The sequence below is a fragment of the Canis aureus genome, chromosome 33 (genome assembly GCF_053574225.1).
Source record: "Canis aureus isolate CA01 chromosome 33, VMU_Caureus_v.1.0, whole genome shotgun sequence".
In the NCBI taxonomy this organism is placed as follows: domain Eukaryota; kingdom Metazoa; phylum Chordata; class Mammalia; order Carnivora; family Canidae; genus Canis; species Canis aureus.
Window position 1 is genome coordinate 1,999,028 of NC_135643.1, and position 20,379 is coordinate 2,019,406.

Here is a 20,379-nt window from a genome sequence, read left to right on the forward strand (position 1 = left end):
TCCTTCTCCTCCAATCAGCTGTTTGTTTTCTGATTTTGTTTTTTTAATTTTTTTTTTTTTATTTATGATAGTCACACAGAGACAGAGAGAGAGAGAGGCAGAGACACAGGCAGAGGGAGAAGCAGGCTCCATGCACCAGGAGCCCGACGTGGGATTCGATCCCAGGTCTCTAGGATCGCGCCCTGGGCCAAAGGCAGGCGCTAAACCGCTGCGCCACCCAGGGATCCCTGTTTTCTGATTTTGAATGCAGTATTGATGTCTGGGGCAGCAGCCATCTTGTAGCCATGAGGCCATAAGCAAACATGCTTAAATGGTATCATTTCTTGGTGACATTGATGAAACTGCTCAACTTTCTTATTATCATGTCCTTATGGTTTAATTCATTGTTTTTTTAGTTTGTTTTTCTTCCTGTTACTTGCAGGTGACACTTATTGCCCATTTCCCATAACATAGCATATATGAAATTCCCATATCACCTCAATTTAAATTGTAAGTTGGCATTCTGCTTTACATATCAATTTCTTATTCCTTTGGTTAGAGTGAGTCAGTCTTTGTGAAATCAATATTCACTAAGTATGTTGAGAAAATTAGTTTTGAGGCCTGAAAAGCTAACCCTTGAAAAGAGTGTCAATGTATATTCACTCAGCATCTTCCCTTAGTTTGAGCTTCCCAATCTTAGCAAAGGGAAACACCATTATTAAAACCTTAGTATAAAATAAGGCTATATGTCCTACTCAGCAACAAATTTTAAAGCTTTAAGAACTTGAAATCTGTGACCTATTGGGTTGGTTACCCTGTAGTGAAGAAATGAAACAGAAGAGGCTTGTTAGAGGATCTGTGACCTCAGTTGAGGGGACACAGCTCATCCTCCTTCTTGCACCTGATCTCTGCAAGGGTTCCCTGTTGGCCCCCATCAGAAGCCAGAGAGCGGGAGAGCTCTGTTATCCAGCCAAAAAATCTTGTTTCCTTGGTAGAAAACACAATGGAGAAGAGCTGAAAGGGGATCTGAAAGACAAAGAGAAGATACCCAGTCCTTTCTTTTGTCTCCTGGCATAGATGATGCTAAACATCTTTAGGACTAAAGCAACAAAGAGAAAGATAGAGACAAAGTTGGATCATCTGCAGAGAGGTATGAGTTGTTCCTCAAAAGCTGAGAGATTCTGAAAACACAAATAGATACAAATTTCAGGCTTTCAAGCAAGACTCGGATTCAGCAGGCTCTCCAGGGGTTTGCTGAGGAGGTTGTTTGTAAATGTACCTTTGGCTTGTATCAAAGGAAGAAGAGTTCTCGTTTCAACTAGTTAACTAGTAATTTCATCCATGAAATGTGGTAATGAAAATCCATATGGAAATGAATATTCAAGTGTTGAAAAAATAAAAAGTGGAGCCAAGTAGGAAGGAGGGATAGCAGGGTGAGGGGGTGGGGGCTGGTGGCACTTGCTGATGGAAGCTAAGTTTTCCAGAAACTCTCAGTTTGTGACTCATTGCTTTGTCACACTGGTAGCGGGCACCCCTAGCTGTGAGAGAACCTGGAGAAGCCAGTGTTTCTACCTGGCACAGTGATGCTCTGAACAAGTCAGCTTTATGGTAGAACACACAAAGGAGTAAACACTGGGCAGGTAACTAGCACTGTTGACCTTTTTTTTTTTTTTTTAAAATATTTTTATTTATTTATTCATAGAGACACACACAGAGAGAGGCGCAGACACACACAGGCAGAGGAAGAAGCAGGCACCATGCAGAGAGCCTGACGTGGGACTCGATCTCGGGTCTCCAGGATCACGCCCTGGGCCGCAGGTGGCGCTAAACGGCTGCGCCACCGGGGCTGCCCAGCACTGTTGACCATTTTACAGAAAACTAAAGCTCACAGATGTGAAGAGATTTATCCCCAAACTCAGAGATGGATCTGGGATTCAAATTCTGCTTTTTGACTCCTAAGCAAATGCTTTTGTCCACTGGGCTATGGAATTGTAATGGAAGGTTGGTGCTGGCCTTTTTCCTTAAGGGGTATCATGAAACAACTGCTACTTGTTAGATACTTATTACATATTACATACTTACTAGATCCAGGTATCTATTAAAGGGGTGGTATATTTTTTTAAGTTTTTTTTTTTTTTTTTTTTTTCATGAGAGACACAAAGAGACACACACACAGGCAGAGGGAGAAGCATGCTTCCTGCAGGGAGCCTGATGCATACCTCGATCCCAGGACCCTGGGATCATGACCTGAGCCAAAGGCAGGTGCTCAACCACTGAGCCACCTGGGAATTCCCTGGTATTTATTCTATAGGTAATAGAGGCTTTGGACATACAAGAAGGAAAAGCAGGACATTTTAAGGAGATGAACTAATCTCATCTGGAGTCAGAAACACTGGATATGGGTCCCAGTTTTGCCACTGACTTATGGTATAGTAAGCCACTTACTTTTTGGTGTGATATTTTTTGTCTATGAAATGAAAGTAACAATACCATCTCAAGACTCAGATGATTTGAAATGTAATTTAATTTAAAATTTAATGAATATGAAATATTAAATATTAAACTCCATGAATAGAGTGTTTTAAAGATTTATTTTAGAGAGAGGGAGAGCAGGAGCACACGTGCATGTGCAAGTGAGTGTGGGGGTGGAGGGGCAGAGGGAGAAGGAAAGAGAAACTCAAGCAGATTCGGCACTGAGCATAGAGCTAACATGGGCTTGATCTCACAACCTGAAATCACCACTCTGAGATAGGGACCTGAGCTGAAACCAAGAGTCAGATGCTTAATTGGCTGTGCCCCCCAGGCACCCCCATAGATTGAGTGTTTAAAAGAAAAGTCTAAGACATGTCAAATCAGCATGTTTGACCATAGTACTCATCAAGAACATCCCAGATGAAGACAGAATACCACTCCTATTGGATGAAGTAACAGTGGGATTAAGTACTACCAAACTCTAATAAGCCCTTGGAGATTTACTGTTAGGAACATGAACCACAGGGAATAGCAACACTTCCTCTTCCTTTTCTTTTTTTGAAAGAACCCATCCACTTTTTTGAGCTCCTGGATCTGAAGCAGGCCTGCAGGGAGGAGATGACTTGCTGTGGAGGTCACCATAGGGAACCTCCTCTAACATATGGGGTCTTGAGGGAGCTCTGTGGGATTCCAAAGTTGCCACCTGTAGCCTTATTTCAAAGACAATATGTGAAAAATACAACTGTGGCAGCTACTGTGATATGCAAGATAGCTGGAATTGGGGCTAAAAATCAAGGAGACTCTTGATAACAGATCCATAGTATTTTGAGCTGGTGGCAACCCAACTCCAAAAAAACACTTTTATTAGTAGGTTTTCATTTAAAAGGGTATAAATGCTCCCTTTAATAATGCTGAAAGTGAGTGAAAGTCTTCACAGCTGTTGAGATGATCTACAAACACAGATGGGCAGAGTTGGAGTGCTGAATTCTAAGTCTGCACTTAGGGAAAGTTGCTTCATCCTTCCAATGTATTTCCACATCAGTAAAATGGGATAGTATTAGAAGCTCTCCTGGGTTACTTTGATTAGACAACATTACCCATATAAAGCTCTTGACACACAGTATATCCCCCATAAATTCTAGCTCTTAATTAGTATATATCTGTAAGCCATAAGAAGTACATAGCCATGGTTCCTGTGTCTTCTCACTTACCCGAAGAGACACAATGGAAGGAGGCAGATTGACAGGGGAAAATACCCCCAAATTCGAGCCAGACATCCCAGGTTTGGGTCCTGCTTTGCCTCCTCTAATGCTGTGCTCTTCACTCAGTCTCTTTACTTCTCAGAACCCCAGTCCCTTCTCTGACTAAGAAAGGTGTTTTTCCTCTTGGACCCTTGTCTTCGGCAGCTTGGTACCAATCTTAATGTGAATAAACTCAATCTTTCCATTAACTTCCACAAACAACCCATGCACAGTGAACATATAATGATTTAAAATAAATTCTTACTGTGGGTTCATAATGACCACAGAAGGATACCTTGCTGCACAAAGTACCCACAATTTCACTTGGAAAAATCTCCATTAGCTTGACTTATTCTCCTAACTCTTTCTTCATGGTCCTCAGCCATGTCCCCTCTTCCTCTTAACCTTGCCCCAAGAATGCATTCAACTCCATTCTCCCTCCCTTTTTATCCTTTATTACCCATAGGAAGGTGCTTCTTCTGCAAGAAACCTGGGTGCTAGCCCTTTGCTCTATTCTTTATAACAACTGGCTTATTCAAGTGTTTCTCTCGCCTTAGAAGCAATTCTCTTACCAGCTACAAAGAAGATAAATTTTTCTCTGATTATTATTCTTGAACTTAACCTTTAGGATGCAAAGATTCTGTTCTTGGAAAGAAACTGTGTTGGATCTTTTCCATTTGCTCTTCTAGATCTCCTCCCCTCCCTGCTCTGTGCGTTGGGAGTTGACCCATGCTAATTACATCATAGGTTCCCTTGCCCCCTGCTTCTGGTAGATTTGGCCAGTGAGAGGCAGTAACAGAAGATTGGAGGATGGGAAGAGAGTGCCTTCAGAGCACTTACTCTCTCAGCTCATATCATGCCAAGTCACTACAGGTTGGATGCATTCTTTACTGAAGACACTGCTGAACTTACCCCCTGTCCATTGATCCTTCCTTGCAGTGATTTGGATTCTCCTTGTAACTTCAGACTTAGAGATGGTCCCAGCTCCTGCTGTAGCTGGCCCCAGGGATACTTCATTTTTTCTTTGGTTTTCCTTATAAGTGGTGCCTTATTAAGCTCTTCTCAATTACCCCATTTGAGTATGTCATTTATTTCTAGATAAAGCAAACTGGCCATTTATTCACCCTTTCATTCCTTCATTCTCTTAAAAATCATGGACAGGAATTATTCCAGGGACTGAGTCATAAAGGTGAATAAGAAGACATTTTCCATGAGCTCAATTTTGGTGAAGAAAACAGACAAGTGAACAGGTAGTGACAATGGAGTTGTAACAAGAGATATGTTAGTTTTTCCCTTAGGAGGACAGGAGGAAGCTTCTTAGCCTACTTTGGGGTGTCTAATAGAGAAATGCTTTCTGAAAAAGACAAAACTTGCATCAATCCTTAAAGGATGAGTGGGAATTAGCTAGGTGGATGAGGAGGATGAAAAAAGGCAGAGGATGTACTAGAGGATGAAACAGAATGGGAAAAATGCTAGAAGGAAGACCAACCAAAGGGGGCCAGAGGAAAGATGGCATTTGAGTGATGGAAGACTGAAGCAGTCAGTAAATGACCTCTCTCTAGTGTTAATGATGGAGAACAAACTGAGGGTTGCTGGAGGGGAGGTGGGCGGGGGATGGGCTAGATGTGATAGGTATTAAGGAGGGTGCTTGTGATGAGCCCTGGGTGTTGTATGTAAGTGATGAATCACTGAATTCTACTCCAGAAACCAATATTGCACTCTATGTTAACCAAATAAAATTTTTTTAAACTTTATTTATTTATTTATTATTTATGATAGTCACAGAGAGAGAGAGAGGCAGAGACATAGGCAGAGGAAGAAGCAGGCTCCATGCACCGGGAGCCCCACGTGGGATTAGATCCCGGGTCTCCAGGATCGCGCCCTGGGCCAAAGGCAGGCGCTAAACCCGCTGCGGCACCCAGGGTTCCCAACCAAATAAAATTTTTTAAATGACCTCTCTCTCCCTCCCTCTCTCCCTTCTCTTTTTTGTTTTTGTTTTTTACTATGGTAAGAATTTTGTTGTTAGCCTGAGCATGATGGGGAGCCAGAGAAGAGTTTTGTTCTAGGAAGATCTCTCTGGATCTACATCCAGAATGTGGAGAATGGTCTAGAGGGTAGTATCTTGAAGGTAGTGAAGACAGCAGGAAGAATAGAGAAAAGGAATAGTGAGAAACAAAGGCTTAAACTATGGTGGTAGCAGATGGATGCTGAGGTAGGAGGACTCAAGAGAAAGTCTATATGGGTAGGCTTTTTCTACACTGGCAGCTGCTTTCTCATTTCAAACAGGAGACATAGGAATGTAGGCATGACAAGGAATTGGAAAGTTCTAGGTCTGTTCATAGTCTAAATTAGGCTTGCACATTCTGAAGTTCAATGTCCTATGAATGCTGTAAAAGATCAAATAAATTCTATGATCTATCTGTATATGTAACACCATCCACCCCATCCAAATAATGAGTTATGAAGTAACAAACACAAGCTTTCAAAGGCGGACCATGGACACAAGGAGTTCTTTCTTCTGTGCTGGTAGGGATCACCTGTTCCCTGGCTGCCTTTGTACTCCAAAGAACAGGCACAAGGTCCAAGCAAGCATCAGAAGGCAGTGAGAGCAGCAAGTAGCTCTGGTGAAAAACCTAGTGGAATCAGTCCGCGTTGGAACAAGTTAGGAAAACTGAAACTGGAATTGTTCTTTGCACAAACCCTATTTCTCTTTCTTCCCTGGTCCCTCTTTCACCAATTCAGGTTTGGGTGGAGGGAAAGAAGACAGAAAAAAAAAAGAGGTTGAGGAGGATCTTGATTCTGTAGCAGTTTGCCTTAGTTCAGGATAACAGAATTGAAATGAAGCTGTTGAAATAAAAATTGGAGTGCTTTCCCTGTACCTGTTGTCTCTGGGCCTGTCCTGTCCCTAAGGATGGCTCCTATTGCAGAAAGAACATTTTTGTCTTTATTCTCTTGTGGGTTTTAGGGATCTCTCATTGGAAAAAGGGATAATAAGGCCATGACAAGTTGTTACTGGCTCTGCCCTTCAAATACACCTTTTTGACAACCTCAACTGTATATCTTAGTGCTGAAGAGCAGGGCCTTGGAATGTGAACAGCTGGGGTTTAAATCCTGGCACTGACTCTTGCTAGCTGTGTAACTTGGGGAGAAAATTGCTTAATCCTTCTGAACCTGAATTTTTTCACTCATAAATTGGAATGTCAATATTTAGCTCATGGGGGTCAAGGGTGAATTAAATGAGTCAAAGTATAGATTACCTGGCTCAGAATAAGGACTCACAGGGTGGTACCTTTTAACATTTGAACAGTAAATTAGAGATGGGGTCGCCAAGTTAGGAGCCCAACCTGGGCCTTTTATTTTTGTGGTTGCCCTCTACTTAGGCTGGAAAGCAGGGGAAGCCTTTCAGAAGGTTGCCTTAGGCTTGGGTTGGCTTTTATCTTGAAGAAGGATGATTAAGTGTGGAATGTTGGCAGACTCTTCTACAGTGAGGTTGTCATGTATCTAGTTTTGAACTAGTATTTGAGCTTTCTGTCCAGGAAATCAACTGAGAAAACAGTGGGATAAGCATGTGGGGAGAGAACTTCTCTAATTTGGTAAACTTTACTTTTACAGTGTTATTACATGACTTATAAAGGAATGTTCTCACTGACTTTTGCGCCTGCAGAAGCGATACCATTCTAATGGTCTCTTAGACATGACTTTGCTGTATCATTCCTAATTCATACCTACATTATTTATATATTTGCACTGCTGCAGTAGAGCTGACCATTTAACTTTTCTTAAAGGTACCTCTTCTTGGACTTCCCAGGATGCTCTATCCCCTTTCTTCTTTCTTCCTTTCTGACAACAGAAGAGGTAATACAGTGTGCCAACTAAAAGCAAGAATTCTAGAGCCAGACTGCTTGGATTTGAATCAAGTTACATCATTTACAGGCTATGTTGCCTTGGGCCAATAATTCATCGTCCTGTGGCTCAGATTCCCCACGTGGAACATAAAGATGAATAATAGGAGGGCAAAGGATAATAATAATTATAGGAGGGCAGCCTGGGCGGCTCAGTGGTTTGGCGCTGCCTTTGGCCCAGGGCGTGATCCTGGAGACTTAGGATCGAGTCCCACATCGAGCTCCCTACATGGAGCCTGCTTCTCTCCCTGTCTGTGTCTCTGCCTCTCTCTCTCTCTCTCTCATAAATAAATAAAAATCTTTAAAAAAAGATAAATAATAGGATTGTTGTGAGGATTAAATGAGTCAATCAATATGTATTGGGTGTAGAACAGATCTATGTAATAATAGTAAGTGCTCTATGTGTGCCATGAACTATTATAGATGCTTTTCATACATATTATTGATCGGCCCTCACAATAATCTTTGGAGTAAGCACTCTTTATTCCCATTTCACAGATGAGGGCCTAAAGCTTGTGTGAGATCACATAGCCAATAAACTTAAGAATTAAATCTAGTAGAGAATTAAACCCAGGTTTGTCTGCCTACCTTCAATGTTCATGTTCTTTACTACTTACCCTATCTTCCATAGTAGGTGTTGTGCTTTGTTTTTGGTTTTCAGGTGTTGTTTTTTAAAAACACATTCTTTGGAGCACCAGATGGCTCAGTTGCCTGAATGTCTACTTCAGCTCAAGTCGTGATCCCAGGGTCGTGATCCCAGGGTCCTGGGATGGAGCCCCACATCAGCGCTCTGCTCAGCAGGGAGTCTGCTTCTCCCTCTTCTCCCTGCCATGCTCCCTGCTGGTGCTCTCTGTCAAATAAATAAATAAAATCTTAAAAAAAAAAAAACAAGGGATCCCTGGGTGGCGCAGCGGTTTGGCGCCTGCCTTTGGCCCAGGGCACGATCCTGGAGACCCGAGATCAAATCCCACGTCAGGCTCCCTATATGGAGCCTGCTTCTCCCTCTGCCTGTGTTGTGTCTCTGTCTCTCTCTGTCTCTGTCTCTCTCTCTCTATCATGAATAAATAAATAAAATCTTAAAAAAAAAAAACACCACACATTCTTCTTAAGCAGATTTGGTAATTTTGATGTGATCTGGCTACCTGAGAATAGAATCTCTTCTCTCATGACTACAGATACATGAACAGTCAAGATGAAAATGGTTGACTGGAATTAGCAAATTCCCAGAAAGCACTGGTAGCAATCACAGGAATAAATAAGCCAATTTGTTTCTAGTTGTCGATTGACTTGTTGCCTCAGACTTGGTTATATCCTAGCTGGATTCCAGCTGGCCTCTTAGCCTCTAGCCTTATCCCATCCTTCAAATAGCTTTGGTATTTATCTAACCTTTCAAACTTTTGCTCTAAATTACCCCTAAAATGGAAAAGTGCTTCTAGCAAGTCTAGGGGAAGCATAGTTCATTTATTTTTTTAAAGATTTTATTTATTTATTCATGAGAGACACAGAGAGAGAGGCAGAGACATAGGCAGAGGGAGAAGCAGGCTCCCTGCAAAGAGCCTGATGCAGGACTCCATCCCAGGACCTCAGGATCACACCCTGAGCCAAAGGCAGATGCTCAACCATTGAGACACTCAGGTATGCTATAGGGGATGCATAGTTTAAAGCAGTCTGCTATAAGCATAAAATTTATTTGAAGACTTGCATTTTATCTTAAAAGTTCATGTGGATTTTCCTTATTTCCTTTTCTTAGTTTTTCTTTCAAGTAAGTATTTTATTTGTGAATGATCTTAGATTCACAGAAATGTTGCAGAGACAGTAAAGAAAGTTCCTTATTCCCTTTACTCAGTTTCCCCTAATGTTAACATTTTATATAATCATGGTACATTTGCCAAAACTAAAAGATCAACATTTATACATTGTATGTACTGAACTCCAAACTTTATTTGGATTTCACCAATTTTTCCACTAATGTATTTTTCTGTTCCAGGATCCTACCCAGGGTACCATGTTGTATTTAGTTGACATACATCCTTAGTCTCTTCTGGTCTGTGAAGCTCCTCAGTCTTTCCTTATTTTTCAGGACCTCGATTAACTCTTTTGAAGGGTTTTGAGGAAGGATATCATAGGGATGAAGGGCTCTTCTCACTATATTTAAGGGTGCTTAATAGCAACATGACTTATCACTGATGATGTTAACCTGGATCACTTCATTAAGGTAGTGTTAAGACAAAGTTAAGGCAGGGATGCCTAGGTGGCTCAGCAGTTGTGTGTCTGCCTTCCGCTCAAGGGCCTAATTCCAGGATCGAGTCCCACATTGGCTCCCTGCAGGCAGCCTGCTTCTCTCTCTGTGTCTCTCGTGAATAAATAAGTAAATCCTTTAAAAAAAAAAAAAAAAGGCAAAGTTAAGGGAAACACTACCAGGTTTCTTCATAAAAAAATTTTTTTTTAAGTTTTAAAAAAATCAGTTAACATGCAGTGATATTAGTTTCAGGTGTACACAAAATGATTATTTTTTTTTGTTTCCCTACTCTGTTCTTAGATACCTGACTCACTAAGCCCAGCCCACACTCAAAGGGAGGGTAATTAAAATCCACCTCATGGATTGGGAAGTATGGACATATATTATTTCAAATTATTCTGTAAAGAAGATTTGTCTCTCCTCCTCTATTTATTAATTAAATCATTTATTTATATCAGTTTGGCTCATTAGTGGCTAAACATAATACTTTTTACTCTCAAATCTACAAATGGAATTAAGTTTTCAGAAAACACGTGGATCCTGAGGATTCTGAGAAACACAGACAAAGCCCATGACCCAATAGGTCACCTCCTTGCTTTCTCCAAATCATAGACTTTAATAATAGTTGTAAACGAAAGAATAAGTGAAAGATACAGGTGAGCATGATGATTAGTGTTGTCTGAGAGTAAGGATGTTTGACACTAACACAAGGTGTCTGATCAAACAAATAGCTACTCTTTCTTTTTCCTTCTTTCCTTCTTTCCTTCTTTCCTTCCTACCTTCCTTCCTACCTTCCTACCTACCTACCTACCTACCTACCTTCCCCTCCATTTCTCTCCCCTCCCCTTCCCTCCTTCCTCAAACTTTATTGGACATTTGGGGTCAGCTTCTCTTTTTGCTCTTACCCTGTGATCTTGGCTGGTGTGAGGAATGGAACTGTTACCTGATACAGAGAGGAGATCTTGTTGATGTAGTTGAGGCCAACCATGAAGAAGGTGAAGCAAGTCCTAACACAGACTTGGTGGATGAGGCCAGATGCAAAGAGAGCCAGCAGGAGACAGAGAAGAATCTCAGGGAAGATCTTTGCTTGGAATCCTTTGCCAAAGACAACATTCATCAGATTACTGAAGGCGGTGAGAGAGAAGACTAAAAGGCTGGAGCCCAGCAGGCGTCCCCTTTGATGGTAAGCCACTTAGGGGAAGCTAGCTGGAGGCTATATATATGCATCCCGGCAAAGAGCATCAGGGACTGGGGGGAGAAGAGTGCCATCACGGTCCTGCCCTTGGGTGCCTTGGGCCAAGAAAGGGGAGCCCAACTGGAGCAGTTGCTGTGCATGTGTGTTAGCATCTCATGTTTTTCCTTTTGATATTCCTTAGAACACATTAAAAATCTTTTATTTATTTTTAAAGATTTATTTTTGCAAAAGTGAGAGCAGGGCACACAGGGCAGGGGGCGGGGGTAGAGGGGGTGAAAAACTTAACCAGACTTCACACTGAGCGTGAAGCCCTAGGAAGGCTCAATCTCACAACCCCTAAATCAGGACCTGAGCTGAAACCAAGAGTGGACTCCTAACCACTGCGCCACCCAGGCACCCCTAAAATTATTCTGTATTAAGACTAAGTGCTAGAGGGGTAGCTGATCCAGCCATTTTTACAAGGTGATTCTAAATTATGCCCTCAGAACAGTCTTCAACCACTCGGTAGCCTTTATAACACAGTGAGGGGAAAAAAAAAAAAAAAAAAAAAGAAGGCAAAGAGGACCTGTAATGGTTCTTTAAAATAGGAAGCCTAATAAGAATCTCTGGCTTCCTGGCAGCTGGAGACGGGTTTTTCACTAGCCTGAAATCCCGGAGCAATTGCAGAGCAGCAATAGATCCTAGGTCTTCTCATTGGTCTGCACCCAAGATGAAGGCGGGGCTTTGAGTATAAACAGAAGAGAGTCGGCCTGAGGTGGGTTTTTTTTTTTTTTTTTTTTTGCTCTGCTGCTGCTGCAGGTGTTAGTAGGGGGTCAGTGAGAGAATATAGTCTAAAGTTTTACAGACGTTCTGGTAGCTGGGAAGTTCTCTGCTGATTAAGAAGGGGTGAGTGGAAAGAACCAAACTTCTAGGTCTCAAGGAAAATTTTGGGTAGCTTACTTTAGAAATGAAAGGTGAGTGAAGAAAAAAGACAAAGAAATCCTAAGCAAACAACATAAAACCAGCTGTTTGCAGACAGAAAATATCTCCTACAAAGTTATAGTTGCTTCCTAAAGTCCTTTAATCAGGCATGTCTTCCTTGAAATACAGAGGAGAAATTTTCTAATTATTGGGGTTCCTAAAGGGAGTCCTTGGAGAAACTTAACATTGAGTCCTCAGTTCTGAGTTTAATGCTTGAATCTGAGAAGCCACCTGCTTCTAATTAGTTTGTTTAACCTCCAGCTTAAAAGATGCTTCAGCAAAATCACTCTTCCAGCTACCTTACTGCAGTTGTATAAAGCTTTAAAAGTACATGGCTTCTATGCTTAAAGCAAATTCACTTATCTTGCTTTCTTCATGAAAATTTTCCAAATCCTTTCTTTCTAGCCTTTAGTGGGAGTCGTAAAGTCTATTGGAAACTCCTGTCTAAAGTAAAGGCAGAAAGTGAGGGAAAACTACTTTCTCCCTGCTTTAGAGACTAGCGTTAGTTTGGCTTGGGTGAAAGTCATGGGCAAAAAATGTAGGGTATTTCTGAATTACCTTTCTTCAAGGGAAGGAAGGGTCTTTAGTGATCTGTTAGTAAAGGATTAAAGTGAACTTCACCATGTGCTTTTGAGTCTTCTTACCAGGGAGTTACGGGTTTTAACCACACTCCTTGAGAAAGCAGTTGTCTGATCTGAAAAGGATGCAAAACCCGCGGGCTGAAACTCACCTACTTGAATGTGGAGTTGAGGGGGAATGTATTACCTCCTCTTTGGGCTCTTCAGTTAATGTCAGGATTGCTTATTTGAGAGCACTTTACTGATGAGTGAACGGAATGAAGCCTTGGCGGTTGGGATAGTGAGGAAACTTGATCTGCTTAAATGGTTACCCAGGGCACCATGAGAATTGTGAGGCTTCCTTGAGCTTACTGAGAAACCAGTGTCTGTCATGGAGAAAAGGGATAATGTGGCATCAATTGTATTGCAGTCTGTGTGCCGACTTGTTTCTTATAAAAATCATGATGTAACTTTAAACACCTGTGTCTACCTGCTTTAAGAAAAATCTGGAAAAAATGGGGATGAGGGCAAAGTTACATATCCTCATACTTCCGTGAATGGGGAGTTAATTTTGTTAATACTGTACTTTATGAGGGAAGCAGGGCTCAAGAAGAACAAATATCTTGCCTTGTAGATCTTGGGCTCAAAGATGTGCAGTTCTGGGTTTGGCAATCTGCTTAATGTAGAATCACTTGACAGATGAGATATGAGATCTTAAGTCCCAGCCTTTCCAAAGGATGCTGCTAGTTAATGGTTATAATTAGAACTGGGGTGTTGGGGGTGGGGTGGCAGAACTCAGCAAGATGAAGCCCAGGGATAGCAGTGAGAGACTTAGCTTCTCTGTGGCTGCCTAACCCTGAAAACCAATTTCTCATTATTCATCCTGTATAGTTCTCACCTGTAACTGTCTCTTTACTGATAGCAAAACTTCTCTGCCTCTAATAATTCCAGAAGCTAGTGACTTAATGATCAACCAAGAATTCAGTTAAAGATAAATGAAGTCTAAGAGGTAGTGCATATATATTTTGTCTACTAGCCTCCTTTCCACTTCTGTGAGCTTCATTAACTATAAAAGCTAACGGAAACAACAAAAAAACAAACCATATACACAACTTCAAACCTACAAAATACTTCAGTGGATTACTGGACAAAATACCTCTCAATAGAAAACTGACTTACTAGAGACACACAAGTTTGCCTTTCTCACCTTAGAAATGCGGGCCAAAATGATTGACACCTACTCTTTGCTTAAAGGACTCAACTGCTGGTGAATTCCATGCAACTGGTATCTCTGTAGGTGTTACTGCACAGGCTTCTGGAGTAGCCAGACTAGGGTATGGCGAACTAGGGTATGATGAAGGGTTAGGAGACAAGCTTGTAACTAAGACCACAATTGGAGAGGGCGAGAAGAGGTTGAATAACATTAAGCTTTTTAAATGTCAAACTTCTTTTTAGAATAAGACCTGTAATAGTGCAGAATTTTCCCCTGCCAGTGGAAATTTGGCTATGCTTTAGGGCACTTCATCTGTGTGGATACCTCTGAGCTTTGGCCTGATGTGCAGTCTGCTTTCCGGTCCACTGGCCCACAAACCTCATAAGTTGTCTCCTAAAACTTGCCTGGGATTTAGCTCTTTGTAAGTCAAACCCTGACTAGCCCTCAGGGTGGCGTTAATAGAAATTCTTAAGTGTGTCAAGACCATTTTGGGTTCATTTCTTGGGTTTCTGCCTAGTATCCACTGTTTACCTAGAGCTGCTCGACCCCAGAGTTCAGTTCTACTTTCCTAGGAAACTGGTTGTTTGCTATATCTTATTAGCACCAAACTTTAAAGTGTCCTTAGTCAAAGACTCATATCCTTATCTTAATGGTAATCAGCCACTCAGACAAGAACTAAGCAAGAAAAGTAGGAAAAGTGTCAATGGTGAGAGAATTCGATGATAGACATTGTTACCAGATCAACTAAAACTTGTGCCTTTAGGAGACGATGTTAGTTTCTCAGCAGTAGTTTATTAAAAGTAGCCCTCTGAATATCAAGACCTCCACATCCACCCCCGTAAATCTACCTGTAGGTGAGGCAATATTAGATATCCTAATTCAAATAAGTACTTTTGAATCTTTCCCCCCCAATTTTGATGCATAGCAAAGAAAAGGCTGCTCTAGGAGCAGCAGGGGAGTATGCTTTTACCAGCCTACTGCCCCAGTGGGCCCAGAGAACATCTGAGATATTGGGGAATATAGTCTGAAAATGTTTAAACACAGTACTTAAGCTTGAAGGAAAAAAATGCCACTCATTAGCTTTTTAAAAAAATCAGTCCTGGGATCCCTGGGTGGCGCAGCGGTTTAGCGCTTGCCTTTGGCCCAGGGTGCGATCCTGGCCCGGGATCGAATCCCGCGTCGGGCTCCCTATATGGAGCCTGCTTCTCCCTCTCCACCTCTCTCTCTCTCTCTCTCTCTCTCTGTGTGTGTGTGTGACTATCATGAATAAATAAATAAAATTTTTTTAAAAAATAAAAAAATCAGTCCTTATTAAGGAAGATACCTCAAGCTTGCAGCTATGACTACAGCATTAACTTCTCCAAATTCTCAGGATGCCTCTAGGGAAACTCCATTTCTAGGCCCAATCTCCTTTCTTCCTATGGCAAACTTAAGTTTAAGTAGAAATCCCCTCACTCTGGGTCTTCAGGCTTCTGTTGATGTGTGTTGTAGTGCTGAGTCTGAGGTCTTGAGATGGAGTTGGAGAAAAGACTCACTGGGAAGCTTTGGCCTTCACTATAGTTTGGACTCCTTTGATACGTAATTTACATATATAAGAGCCCTTTCACGTCTAGACCTGATTGTATTTAACTCCAAAGGCTGGCACTTTTTTCCCTCCAAGGAACTAATCTTGCAGAGGCCTGTGGGTGTGAGCTGTTGTGGCCAGAGTTTATCCAGGTCTGTCTTCCTTCACCTCCCAAACCAGAGCTGTGGTCCCGAGACTGATGAGTGCAAGTGACTGGCTGCGAGCAAACAATTCTTCTCTGAAGCTTGTGTGTTATGTGAGGTTGGTCTGTAGGCAACTAGATTCAACACCCCTGTGCTGAGCACACTCTGGAAGGGAGGTGTTGCCTTCCAGGAACCTTACAGCATGGCTTATAAAGGAATTTAGCACCCAGCTGTGGCTCAGGGTGCTTAATCAGTTACAGCATAATTCTCCAGGGAAAAAGGTGAGGGAAGGCAGGCTGAGAATCAGAACCAACTTTCAAGTCTGTTATTCTTTGAAGTAATTTTGGAAAGTGTTGGAGACTTCTCCTTTAGCCTAAACTCATTACAATAAAAGCCATTAAGCCCTGGTTTAAAATTTGGTGTCTAATCCAGGCACAATTTTATTCAACTAGGTGATAGAGAAAGGGCTTTTGAAGACTAAGTATGGAGTGAAATGAATGAAGCTTTGCTGCACTAGCAGGAAGGCCCACTAGCTGACCACAAAATGCGGTCTCACTTCCCCAGGGCATGGTCTGGTGGAAGCAAAGCCAACTTTTGAGCTGAAGGAGAACCACGGAAAAGTCCAGGTTAGGTTTAGGCCTGTGGTATCACAGGAGAGGTTTCTGAAACATTCAGAGAATTCCCTGCGGGGTGTTTAAATGGGGGGTGATCAACTAAAGTACAAGGAATAATAATCAAAAGAGACCTGATGTCGTGGTGGAGGGAAAATGTCAGAGGAGTCTCATCTAAGTACCTTGAATTCACCTACACATCAAATGATGAACACTTATGAATTCAACCTGAGATCTAAGAAAAGCGTTGCTGCACAGTAGAAAAGCGACCACTTTTTGCAAGGTGGGGAAGTGAGAAAAGTGAATCTGAGGGGATGTATTGGAAGATAAACTGCAAGGGGAGGGAGCCTCTGTCAGCTGGCTATGGGAAAGTGATGTAGCAGCAGAGTGCAAAATTGGAACTTTCTAAAGTCTGCTCCAGGGAGGAAAGTCCCTGCATGAAAGGTGCTCAGGTGGCAAAAAGAGGTGGAATCCTAGGTGGGACAGTGTGGTCAGGATTCCCCAGGGTCATGGAAAGAATGGGGGTGCCTGAGAGCAGCAGTTTCCAGGCATGGAGTAGGGGAAACCAGCTATAATCAGTGAGCCCAGGACTAGGCTCTTGGCTTGGTGTTGCCATAAACTGTGAGCTGTGACATGATCAGGCAACTGCTCTCCAAGCAAGGGCCCAGCAAACAGAATGCCTCCCTCCTTCCCCCGGGAAGATTGGTACATGTGTGCCCTGCAGGACACAAATGTTGATTGACTGCTTTTCCCTGAGGGTGCTCTGCAGAGTGGGAGCTGTGATCATTCAGCTTCAGGGCTAGAGATAGGGGCACTGGCATTTTAATTTTTTTCATCTTCTAAAGCTGCAGCAGAAAGCCTTCAGGGAACAAAAGCCACATAGAGCAACCTGAAGCAGCTTACACTGAGCCTGCCCCCGGGGTGGTAGAACTTTGCCCAGGCAAAGACACCTGAGATGCAGTGCAACAGGTCTCTCCCCCAAGACCAGCCAGAAGGTTAGGCTCAGACCAAGTGTACGAATCACACGGAACTGAAAAACTCCTGTACTAGGGGAACATCATACATAGAAATCAAGGTGTTTTTTTTTTCCCCTGAGTCTTTAGTCTTTCAGTTTAAAGCCTTTTCCCCCTTTTTACTGGTTTCTTTTATCAACTTTGTGTTTAAGTCTTTTAAGTTTAATTATTATATTTTATAGATCATTTTTTTGGCTTCCTTTCACTGTATGTGATTTTACTTGGGTTTTCTTTTTTTGTAATCTTGGTATCAAGTGTCTTCTAACAAACAGACCAAAATACACCCAGGCCCAAGTTTATCACCATGTTTTGTCCACTTGTGAGATTATATTCTTTTTTTCTCTACTTGGTTTTGGATATCTTCAGATTTGTCTAGTGTGTATTTTTCTGGAGTCATGGTTGATACTTTTGATATATTTTTCCCCCTTCATTTCATCCCTTCTCTGGACAAAATGACTAGAAAAGGAAATTCACAACAAAAGAACCAGAGGTAATACTCTACCATAGATCTAATTGATGAAAAGATAGGTCAGACCTAGAATTTAGGAAAACAATCATAAAGCTACTAGGTAGGCTTGAAAAAGCATAGAAGACACTAGAGAATCCTTTAGTGCAGAAATGAACTAAAATGTAATCAAGCTGAAAGTAAAAATGCTTTAACTGAGATGCAGCCTAAAATGGACACTCTAACATCTAGGGTAAATAAGGCAGAAAAGTCCATGACCTAGACAAAATGATGGAAAAGTAAATAATTCGAGGAAGAAAAAAACTAAATGGATCATGAGGGGAGGCTTTGAGAAATCAGTAATACCATAAAGTGAAACATTATTGGGGTTCCAGAGGAAGAAAAGAGAGGGACAGAATGTATATTTGAGCAAATCATAGTTGAGAACTTTCCTAATCTGGGGAAGGAAACCTGCATTTAAGTCCAGGAGGCATAGAGAACCACCTCTTCCAAAAATCAATAAAAATAGATCAACACTCTGGCATATAATAGTGAAGTTTGCAAATCTCAGAAATAATCCTGAAAGCAGTTGGAGACAAGAAGTCCTTAACCTACAAGGGTAGAAACATTAGACTGGCAGCAGACAGAGCTGCAGAGACCTGGCAGGTCAGAAAGGGCTGGCATGATATATTTAGGGCACTAAGTGAGAAAGATATGCAGCCAAGAATACTTCATCCAACAAGGCTGTCATTCAGAATAGGAGAGCTAATGAGCTTCCAGATCACAGAAAATTTGATCAAACTAGCCCTGAAAGAAATATTAAAGGGGATCCTGTAAGCAAAGGGAGAGCCCAAAAGTAACACAGGCTAGAAAGGAACAGACCATATACAGAAACAATGACTTTACAGGTAATACAATGGCACTGATTTCCTATCTGTTGATAGTTACTTTGAATGTAAGTGGGCTACATGCTCCAAAAGACACAAGGTATCAGATAAAATAAGTCCCGTTCATATGCTGTCTATAAGATTCATTTTTAGACCCAAGGTCCTTTAGAGATTGAAAATGAGGGGGTGGAGAACCATTTATCATGCTAATGGACATTAAAAGAAAGCTGGGGTAGCAATCCTTAGACAAATTAGATTTTAAATCAAAGACTGGGGACACCTGGGTAGCTCAGCAGTTGAGCATGTGCCTTCAGCTCAGGGCTTGATCCTGGGGTCCAGGGATCAAGTCCCATATTGGACTCCCTGCATAGAGCCTGCTTCTCCCTCTGCCTATGTCTCTGCCTCTCTCTCTCTCTCTGTGTCTCTCATGAATAAACAAATAAAATCTTAAAAAAAAAAAAACATAACTTCAGTAAGGGATGAAAAGGGACATTATATCATAAATCAGGTCTCAACAGGTACCAAATGATTGGGATTATTCCCTGGATATTTTCAGACCATAATGCTTTGAAACTTGAACTCGATCACAAGAGGAAATTGGAAGGAACTCAAATAGTTGGAGGTTAAAGAGCATCCTACTGAAGAATAAATGGGTCAACGAGGAAATTAAAGAATTAAAAACATTCACAGAAACAAATGAAAATGAAAACACAATGGTTCTTCTGGGATGCAGCAAAGGAGTCCTAAGAGGGAAGTACAAAGCAATACAAGACTTTCTTAAACTAGAAAAGTCTCAAATACACAAGCTAACCTTACACCTAAAGGGCCTGGAAAAAGAACAGCAAATAAAGCCTAAACCCAGTGGGAGAAGAGAATAAAGATTAGTGCAGAAATCAATGAAATAAAAACCAAAGGAACCAGAGAACAGATCAATGAAACTAGAAGCTGGTTCCTTGAAAGAATTAATAAGATCAATAAAACCCCCAGGCAGGGATCCCTGCCTAGAACTCATACTTTGCAATTCAGCAAAGTAGGAGGATATAAAATCAGTGCACAAAAAAAAAAAAAAAAAAACTAAACTAAACTAAAAATCAGTGCACAGAAATCAGTTGCACTTTTTTTTTTTTTTTTTTAAGATTTTATTTATGAGAGAGACACACAGAGAAAGAGGCAGAGACACAGGCCGAGGGAGAAGCAGGCTCCATGCAGGGAGCCCGACGTGGGACTCGATCCCGGGTCCCCAGGATCTCGCCCGGACCTGAAGGCGGCGCCAAACCACTGAGCCACCGGGCTGCTCCTCAGTTGCACTTTTATACACTAACAATGAAACAGAAGAAATTGAGTTGATCCCACTTCCAACTGCAGCAAAAACCATAAGATACTTAGGAATAAACCTAACCAAAGAGGTAAAGCATCTGTACTCTAAAAACCAGAGAACATTTATGAAAGAAATTGAGGAAGACAGAGATGGAAAAACATTCCATGCTCATGGATTGTAAGAATAAATATTGTGAAAATCTCTATGTTACCCAGAGTAATCGACACACTCAATGCAATCCCTATTTTTTCAGAGCTGGAACAAATAATTCTAAAATTTGTGTGGAATCACAAGAGACCCAAAATAGCCAAAGGAATGTTGAAAAAGAAAAGCAAAGCTGGTGGCATCACAATGCCAGATTTCAAGCTATAGTACAAAGCTGTAACCAAGACAGTATGGTACTGGCACAAAATAGACACATCAGGGCAGCCCGGGTGGCTCAGCAGTTTAGCACCGCCTTCAGCCCAGGGCCTGATCCTAGAGACCTCAGATCTACTCCCACGTCAGGCTCCCTGCGTGGGGCCTGCTTCTCCCTCAGTCTATGTGCCTCTCTCTCTCTCTCTCTCTCTCTGTGTCTCTCCATAAATAAATAAAATCTTTAAAAAAGGACACATCATTCAATGGAACAATACAGAACTCA

At 41.7% G+C, this 20,379-nt stretch overlaps 1 pseudogene; it reads right to left on the bottom strand.

Moving 5' to 3' along the window:
• Positions 1 to 9,327: 9,327 nt before the first annotated feature.
• Positions 9,328 to 19,796, bottom strand: LOC144303941 (dolichyl-diphosphooligosaccharide--protein glycosyltransferase subunit KCP2 pseudogene; annotated as a pseudogene).
• Between the last annotated feature and the right edge of the window lie 583 nt (positions 19,797 to 20,379).